Below are 9,148 nucleotides of genomic sequence, written 5' to 3'. Positions count from 1 at the left end.
CGCCAGACAGACAGAGAGAGACATAGAGACAGAAAGCGAGAAATCACCCCCCGGGGGGATGGTCACGCCACAGTCCCTTCTCCTCCATTCTCCTCTTGGGATCTTGGGCACGCACGCACACGCGCCTGGCGTGAGTTTTAAGCCACTGGGTCTGGGACGCGAACCGCGGTCGACTATGTGGGAGTCCAGCGACATAGTCATTACACTAACTACTGGTTCCCACTTTTTATATTCTTAATCTTTGCCGTTTTGACAGGGGTTAGGTGGTATCTCATTGTGATTTTTATCTGCATCTTCCTTGTGATGAGAGATGTAGAGCATTTCCTCATATGCTTTTTGGCTGTTTGTATGTCTTCCTTAGAGAGATTTTTGTTCAGCTCATTTTCCCATCTTTTAATTGGGTTAATCTTTTTTTTTTTTTTCAGAAGGCACTTGAGTTCCCTGTGTATTCTGGTTATCAGTCCCTTGTCTGAGGCATATTTAACAAAAATATTTTCCCATTCTGAGGGTTGTCAGTTCACACTTGTTACTGTGTCCTTTGCTGTGCAGAAACTTCTTAGTCTGATATAGTCCCAACTTGTCTATTTTAGGGATTATTGCCTGTACTTTGGGAGTCTTATTTAAGAAGTCTTTGCCTACTCCAATGTCTCCCAGAGTTTCCCCAGCATTTTCCACCAGTAGTTTTATTGTTTGAGGTCTTAGGTTCAGATCTTTGATCCATTTTGAGTCGATTGTTGTTAATGATGAAAGATGGGGAAGAGATTTTTCATGCTTTACCCATCTCTTCACCTTTTGATACTCCTCATGTGTATAGCCAGCCACTTAATGGTGTCTAAAATTTCCCATATGTTATCTTATTTTTTAAAAGCTATTTTTCATTCTTTTTGATGACTTGAACAAAATTGGAGATTTTGTCTTCAAGGTGTCAGAGATTCTTTCTTCTACATGGTATAATCATCTGTTTATAGTTTCTGTTTTATATTCTTTTTGTTCAGAATTTCTGTTTGATTTTTTTAAGGATGTCTGTCTCCTTATAGAATTGGTTTTTCATATCATGGAATGATTTATTTTTCATATAATGGAATCACCTTTCTCCTGGAATTGTGTGTATGTATATCCTTGTATCTGTTTAAGTTTTGTTATGATGAATATTCTGAATGCCTTTTCTGACATTTCTGTGATTTCCTGTGTTTTATTCATTGTTAGAGAGGAGTTACTGTGTTTCTTTGGGAGAATGTTTTTACCTGATTTTTCATATTTCTGTGTCTCTGCACTGAGATTTAGGCATTGAGTGGAGTACTTTGTCCTAATTTTTGGAAGAAATTCTGTAATGCCTAGGTCTCTCGTATGCCCCTGACAAAGTGATCTAAGAGGGGCTAAAGCCAACTTTGTTTAAGATGAGAGTAGGACTTGAGTATCTTGTGTATGAGACCTGGAGGCAAAACTGCTCTTCAGATGCATTGGAGCCCTGGAAAGATGGTCCAGAAGGGCCTTAAGACAAGCCCGTCTTTGGGATTTAAGACACTGGTACTGAGAACCTGCATGTGACACCCAAGAGCAGCACCTTTCTCAAGGCCTGCAAATGTCCCCAGGAAGGTAATTGGGTGAGAGGGGAGAAAGAGAAGCCCTCAGGACCTGAGTGTGGCCTTGGCAAAGTGTTCTGGGGGGACTACCAGCTAGTCATGTCTTTCAGATCTAAGCCAAGTTTATGTATCTTGCCTCTAATTTCTGGCAACAAGTGACCCTCTTTACTTTAATAAAGCTGTGGCAACATTGTTCCAGGAGTTGCCAGATGCAAATTTATTTGTGAGACACCAAAACAGTCCCTACATGGCCTGTGTAGGACATCCGGAGGGCAGAGTGATCATCTATGCCTGGATGTGGCTCTGGAAAAATCATCAAGGTGGGGCCAGAGGCAAAACTGTCTTTGAGAACTTCAAGCAGAGACTTCAGTCTGTAGAGCTTGGGGATTCAGGGAGGCTGATTGGATGAGAGCAGACTCCTGTTAGAGGTTAGGTGGATAGATCATATTCTTCAGGATCAGGAAGCAGTCTAGGATGGTGCCCTGTCTTTCCCATTCTGATTTGGAGGGATGATCTCTGGCACTCTCTTCTCTGATTTCCCTTTCTTTGCTCACATTTACAGTTCAAATAGGTCTAAAAGAGCAGTACAGGGAATGAAATCAGTTGGAGGCAGTTGCCATTTTCCGGGATTTGAGTCTGAAGGGAGGAAGAGTGCAGGCCTTTTCTGCTAGTCATAGGGAGGGTAGTGATCAAGTTCCTCAGTCTCTTTGAAAGAGTAATGTTCCATTTTGCTTCTTCTGCTCTACTGGGCTGTTCAGTTAGGTTTGCAAGATAGTGTAGTACTCTTGTGGCTTGGGGTGGAAGTGGGGTGGGTCTGATGTTTTTTTCTGAAGCCTTATGTTTGTGCACTTTCCTGTGATGTGTATTAGCTTTGTGAAAATTTTATTGTTTTTATGTAGGTAGGACGTGCTAGAATTTACAGTGGGAGTTTGGGGATCAGTTTCAGAGAAGAGTTTCTCTAATTTTTTCCCCCCCTTGAGTAAGAGGGGTTGTTCCACTGGAATCTCATCAGATTCTGAGAAATGACTCTCTCTCCCCTTACCCAAGCAGACATGATGTGTTTCAGAATTCCTTGGTGACTTTTTCATGCACTTCATCAGTCACACCTCACTCCTCTTTATTTTGGATTTCCCAGCTTCCAGGACTGGGCAGTATTAAATTTTCTGTCATTGGGACTAGCAGATGGCATAATGGCTATGTCACTGGACTCCCACGTAGTCGACCACTGTTTGAGTCCTGGACCCAGTGGCTTAAACTCACGCCAGGTGCATGTATGTGTGTGCCCAAGATCCTGAGAGGAGAATGGAGGTGAAGAGATTGCGGTGTGGCCATCCCCTTGGGTGGTGATTTCTCACTTTCTGTCTCTCTGACTTTCTCTGTCTTTCTGGCGAGCACATCCGCCCTATAGTGAAAACCTCTCCAACATTTTTTTTTTCCTGTCATCTGGGGACCAGCAGGTGGCATGGTGATTAAGGCTCTGGACATTCCCACATGGCTGACTATGGTTCAAGTCCTGGACCTGGTGGCTTGCTTTCTCACTTCCTCTCTCTGTCTTTCTCTCTCTCTGCTCAAATAATAATAAAAAAGAATACATAAAATTAAATAAGTAATTCTTTAAAAAATAAATTTTCTGTCATCTAAGTGTTAGTGTTGCATCATTGCTGGGAAATGCCTGCTGTAATCCTCTTTATTACTGTGTGCTCCCCTTTAGGGAAAGCCCTTGCCCAGCTATTCAGCATGCACTGACTACTCTAAGTTCAATGGAGGCCAAACTGCTAGAGGAGGGAGTGCAAATTTTAGAACATTTTTTCTATTCTGTGAAAAATGTCACTAGAATTTTGTTAAGAATTGTGTTGAATTTGTAGACCAATTTGAGTAGTATTAACATTTTAACAATATTGATTGTTTAAACCTATGAATGTCATATCTTTCCATTTCTTTGTGTCTTCCTCTTTTTTCTTCATCATCATTTTGTAGTTTGGAATATAGATTTGCCCTTCCTTGATTAAATTTATTCCTAAATATTTTATTTAAGAAAAACTACTATTATAAATGAGATTGTTTTATTGACTTTTTGGGTATTACTTTTGGATACTATAATCAATCAGTAGTGTATAGAACATTACTTATTTTTGTGTGTTAATTTATATCCAGAAATTATATTGCATTTTTTATTAATTCTAACCTATTTTTGGTAAAGTCCTTAGGGATTTCTATACATAGGGTCTATTAACAAATCTTTCATGTGAACTTGAAAAAATAATGCATTCTCCAGTTGTTTTGCATAATACTCAGCAAACAGATAAAGGTGATTGATCTTGTTACTTAAGTCTTCTATATCCTTAATGCCTCTTTCTCTTTCTTATCTCTCTCTCCACCTATCTCTCTCTTTTTTTTAGTTTTTTTTTTTGTTATAGAGCATGTGTGCTTGCTGGAGAGAGACAGAGAGAAAGTCAGAGAAGAAAAGAGGGAAATCAACTCCCGAGGGGATAGCCATGCAGCAATCCCTTCTTCTCTATTCCTTTGGGATTTTGGGCATGCAAGCACATTTATTTTTTCAAGCTGCTAGGTCTAGGACTCAAACTGTGCAGAAGCCATGTGGGATCCGGCCACCTTAACTTCCACACCACCTGCTGGCCCAATTCTTTTCTAAAAAAAATTTCTCTTCACTCACTGAGAGATGAGTTTTTAAATCATCATATGTAGTTGTGTATAGTTTTCTTTCAGTTTGGACAGTTTTAATTCACATATTTTAAAACTCTGTGATTAAATAAATACACATCAGGATTAAAATTCTCATAATGAATTAACTCCTTTATTATTATGAAGTATTGTGCTTTGTCTCTGATATGATTACTTTTTCTAAAGCCTACTTTTTATGATATAAATAGAGCTGTTCTATCTTTATTATAGTTAGCATTTGCATAGTTTTTAAAAATATTAATTATTTATTTTGTGTTCATTCACTGAATGTCATCGCAGCATACAAGATGTATTCTCCCTCAAGAAAACACTGTATAGTGGCTTAGTCATATATGTTATCATTACAAATAATTTTCCATTTTTGGTTTTATATTCCCCCTCCCATTTCTCACTCTCTGCCATATCTCGTCTTTCTCCCACTCCATCTCTGGTATCTGCAGTTGCTTTCCATTCCTTTTTTTTTTCTTTCACATTTTACTGGTTAACAAAATATCTTAATTGATCTAACTACTTTTAATAGAAAGTTCAGCTGTTATATAAATATCTGTGAACAAATGTTTGACTTTAGTTAACTGAGTAGAATGAATATACTATAAAATAGCAACTAGCTGAGGTATATAGCTTACTTTGGTCATTAAATAGGTATTTTTAATATGTTTTTTAATTCCAAGGAAGGCAGTTTTAGCTTTAATAAATCAAAATCAAAAAAGAGAACTTCGCTTAAGACTTAAAGCCAGGAAGCAGGTTAGGAGTCTGTTCAAATAGTAGTTATCTGAATCTGTTGACAATTCAAGAGAAGAAAAAAATCCTTATCTCTGGACTACAAAGCATAGAGAAAGATTGGTATTGTTTTAGTCAAAAGCCATAAAATTCTATTTCATCAGCTCAGTCTCATATACTTAATCTAATTTCTGTTGTGGTCCAAGATTTCTGTGTAAATTCTGGAAGATAATACTCAACTCTAGACTTATCTCTCCCATTAAGCTGGCCCTTTTCTTAGATGTTTTTTAACTCTTTATTTCTGTATGTCTGACTTCAGTTTTCCTGCTATAACACTCCTTTCAGAACTTCTTGGAGAACTTGTCTGGTGTTGGTAAATTCTTTAAGTTTTTGTTTATCTGAGAATGTTCTTGTCTTCTCTTCCCATGTGAAGGATAATCTTGCTGGGTATAGTATTCTTGGTTGAAATTGTTTTTCACTCAACACTTTGAATATATTTTCCCATTCTTTCCTTGCTTGCATTGCTTCCGATGAGAGGTCTGCTGTTAGCCTGATGGGATATCCTTTATAGGTAACTTGTTGTTTCTCTCTTGCCAGTCTGAATACCTTGCCTTTGTCTGTGGTTCTGGTCAATGTGGCTACAATATGTCTTGGAGAAGATCTGGGGTTTATTCTATTTGCGATCCTACGCATTTCTTGGATCTGGATCATTGAATCCCTCTCTAGGTTTGAATAGTTTTCTTCCAGAATTTCATGGAATAGATTATCAAAGCCCTTATTAGTCTCTTCACCTTCTGGGATACCAGTTGTCTGGATGTTTGGACATTTGATGGTATCTAGTATTTCTTGTATACTATTCTCATTTTTTGGACTATATTCTCAGTCTTTGTAGTGGATTTTACTAGTCCAGCAATCCTGTCTTCTACATCTGAGATCTGATGTTCTGTATAATCTAGTCTGTGTTTAATACTTTCAAGGGAGATTTTTTATTTTTATTTTTTTGGAGAGGTTTTTGCTATAGAGCGTGTGCGCTCGCCAGACAGACAGAGGGAAACAGAGAGACAGAAAGCGAGAAATCCCCCCCGGGGGGTTGGCCATGCTGCAATCCCTTCTTCTCCATTCTCCTCTCGGGATCTTGGGCATGCACGCACACGCGCCCAGCATGAGTTTTAAGCCACCGCGTCCAGGACGCAAACCACGGTCGACTACGTGGGAGTCCAGCGACATAGCCATTATGCTAACTGCTGGTCCCTCCAGGGAGGTTTTGATTTCCAGTATTACAGTCTTCATCTCTAACAGTTCTGTTTGATTCTTTCTTATGATGTGTATTTCCTCTTTCAGATCATGTAAGAACTTCCTCACCTCCTGGAACTCCTCAGTTCTATTCTCCTGCCTCTTCTGGAGTTCATTGTCTCTTTTCTCTTGCATCTCTGTTAACTTTGTCACTATGAATATTCTAAATTCTTTATCAAGCATTTCTATGATTTCCATTGAAATGTCTGTGGATAAAGAGTTATTGTTTTTCCTTGGGGGGAGGCATTATCTTGATTTCTTATATTTCTTGTGCCTTTGCAGTGATTTATAGTCATCTGATGGGTTATACACTTCTTTCTAATTTCTAGAAGTTAAATCTGAACATTCAGGAAGTGATCTGAAATCTCTTTGCCATTCTGTTTTGATCCATTTGTACAGCAGCTTCAGTGGGTGTTGAGGAATATGTTGACCCTAATAGTATTTGGATGTTTAGCTATGGTTCCCTTAGGTCCATCTAGACACTCAGAGAATGGAGATTGAGCAGCAAAGTGATGAGGTAAATGAAAAAAAGATAAGAAAACAGAGAAAGAGAAAAAAAAATAAAGAAAGAAAGAGAAAAAGAAGAAAAAAAAGACCCTAAAATTTATAATTTTTTTAAAGGAAAAACTGAGAAGACCGAGAAAGGCAGAGAGAGAGAGAGAGAGAGAGAGAGAGAGAGAGAGAGAGAGAAGTATAGAGGGTGTACCCTACCATTTGAGATTGGGGGGCTGGAGGCTGAATTATCAGTAGACAATCTTCATTTCTCTTATTCCCTGAAAACACTAGTTCTCAGCTGCACTGGAGGAATCTTCTTCTGAAGGCCTGCACCTTGTCTCTCCTAGAGGGGAGGGAAAAAGGGATTATTTATTTTTGGAGGATTTTTGCTATAGGGTACGTGCACTCACCAGAAAGACAGAGAGAGACAGAGAAGTGAGGAACCCCCTCCCCCCAGGGGAGATGGCCCTGCCACAATCCCTTCTCCTCCATTCTCCTCTCGGGATCTTGGCACACAAGCACATGTGCCCAGTGTGAGTTTAAGCCACTCGGTCTGGGACTCAAACCATGGTCGACTACATGAGAGTCCAGTACACAGCCATTACACCATCTGCTGGTCCCTGGGAAAGGGGATTATTAGCAAGATAAAGGAGGATCTGAAAGCCAAGAGAATACTTTACTTTAAAAAATTGTAAAAAGGAAAAATTACAAAAAAATGAGAAAACAAAGAGAAGCAGAGAGAGACAAGAGAGAAGGATAGAGGAGGTGCCCTACCACTTGAGAATGGGGGGTTAGAGGCTGAATTATTGGTAGACAATCTTCATTTCTCTTATTTCCTGAAAGCACTAGTTCTCAGCTACAATGGAGGAGTCTTCTTCTGAAGGCTGGCCCCTTGCCTCTCCAATTGAGACTGGGGAGCTGGAAGCTGAAATATCAGTAGACAATCTTCATTTCTTTTATTTCCTGAAAGCACTAGTTCTCAGGTGCAATGGAGGAGTCTTCAATTATTTTCTTTTTTATTTAAAATTTTGTCACAGGGCATGTGCACTTACCAGAGAGAGTCAGAGAGAGAGAGACAGAGGGAAAGTGAGAAATCACCCCCTTCCCCTGCCCCAGGATGGCCATGCCACAATCTCTTGCCTCCTCTCATCTTGGGATTTTGGGGTACCCATGCAAACGTGCCTGGCCTCCTTTTCAAGCAGCCAGATCCAGGATTCAAACCACTTAGCCATGTAGGACTTTAATTTAATTAAATAATTAAAAAATAGTTTTAAGCTTACAGAAAAATTGTAAGTATAGCACAGTAACATTAAAAATTTTTATAACCCCTTTTATTTGTATAAAATTATAAATTCTTTTAACAGTGATGTGAAGCAGACGAGACTTACAGGCATGAGTGGAAACACTGATCCCATATTTAGTATGGACAGATGTGGGAGGCAAGCCCTAGGCTTCCACATCCATAGCGTTTTCCCATGACTGATACATCATCTTAAATTAATCTGATCTCACAATGCTTTACAGTGTAAGGGTAACAACTCTGGAGCCAATTAGCCTAATTAATTATCTCATAACTTGGCACATTTTAAGGCATTGTTATCCCCCAAAATTTCATAGCTATGCTTGAGGGCCTGAGCCAAAATTGCAGCATGGATGATGTGAAGGGACCAGAGAACACAATGGTTAAGCTTCAAGTTGGCCTCAGCTCAGTCATGCTCACCACTGCTGAGCTGGCAGGCTGAGGCAACTAAGTCAAGAAAGCAGAGGGAAGGCCCACGGTGGACACGGAGAATCCAATCAGCAGCAGACCCACTTTTTCCAGGACGAAAACTGCCAGAAACCCTGCGGCTGGCCTACTCTCCCACTGCCAGTAGGGCAAGAGTACTTCTGGAGTCTGGATCATGCAAGAGAAATGGTTTAACCAAGCTGCTTGCCTGATATGCCAATATCACCCATGATAAACCAAGAAAATGGTTTACTCCTTCCCAATCTGGGTTTTAAGGAGACAGCTATCAAGGAAACCAAGAAATCCCAACTTAGGGAGAAATACTGGGCACCTCCCGAGTTACAGATGGTGCAGGGGGCAACACCATTCGCCACTGTGTTCTTTTTTTTTTTTTTATAGTTTATTTTTTATTATAATTTTTTTTCTCATCACAACACACAAATGAATTTTCCATCCAAAATACACTGTGCATTGTCTCAATCAAGCACGTCAACATATATGTTCTCAGCAAATAATTTCCCAATTCTTGTGTCCTGCATACCTTGCCTTTTGTTTTGCCATCCTAGATTCCCCAACCCCCTCCCTCTGTTATGACCCATCCTCCTCCCACATTGTCCCTGGCATCCAC

The sequence above is a fragment of the Tupaia chinensis genome, unplaced genomic scaffold, assembly GCF_000334495.1.
Source record: "Tupaia chinensis unplaced genomic scaffold, TupChi_1.0 Scaffold000213_1, whole genome shotgun sequence".
Taxonomy (NCBI): domain Eukaryota; kingdom Metazoa; phylum Chordata; class Mammalia; order Scandentia; family Tupaiidae; genus Tupaia; species Tupaia belangeri.
Note: the sequence above shows the minus strand (reverse complement) of the source record.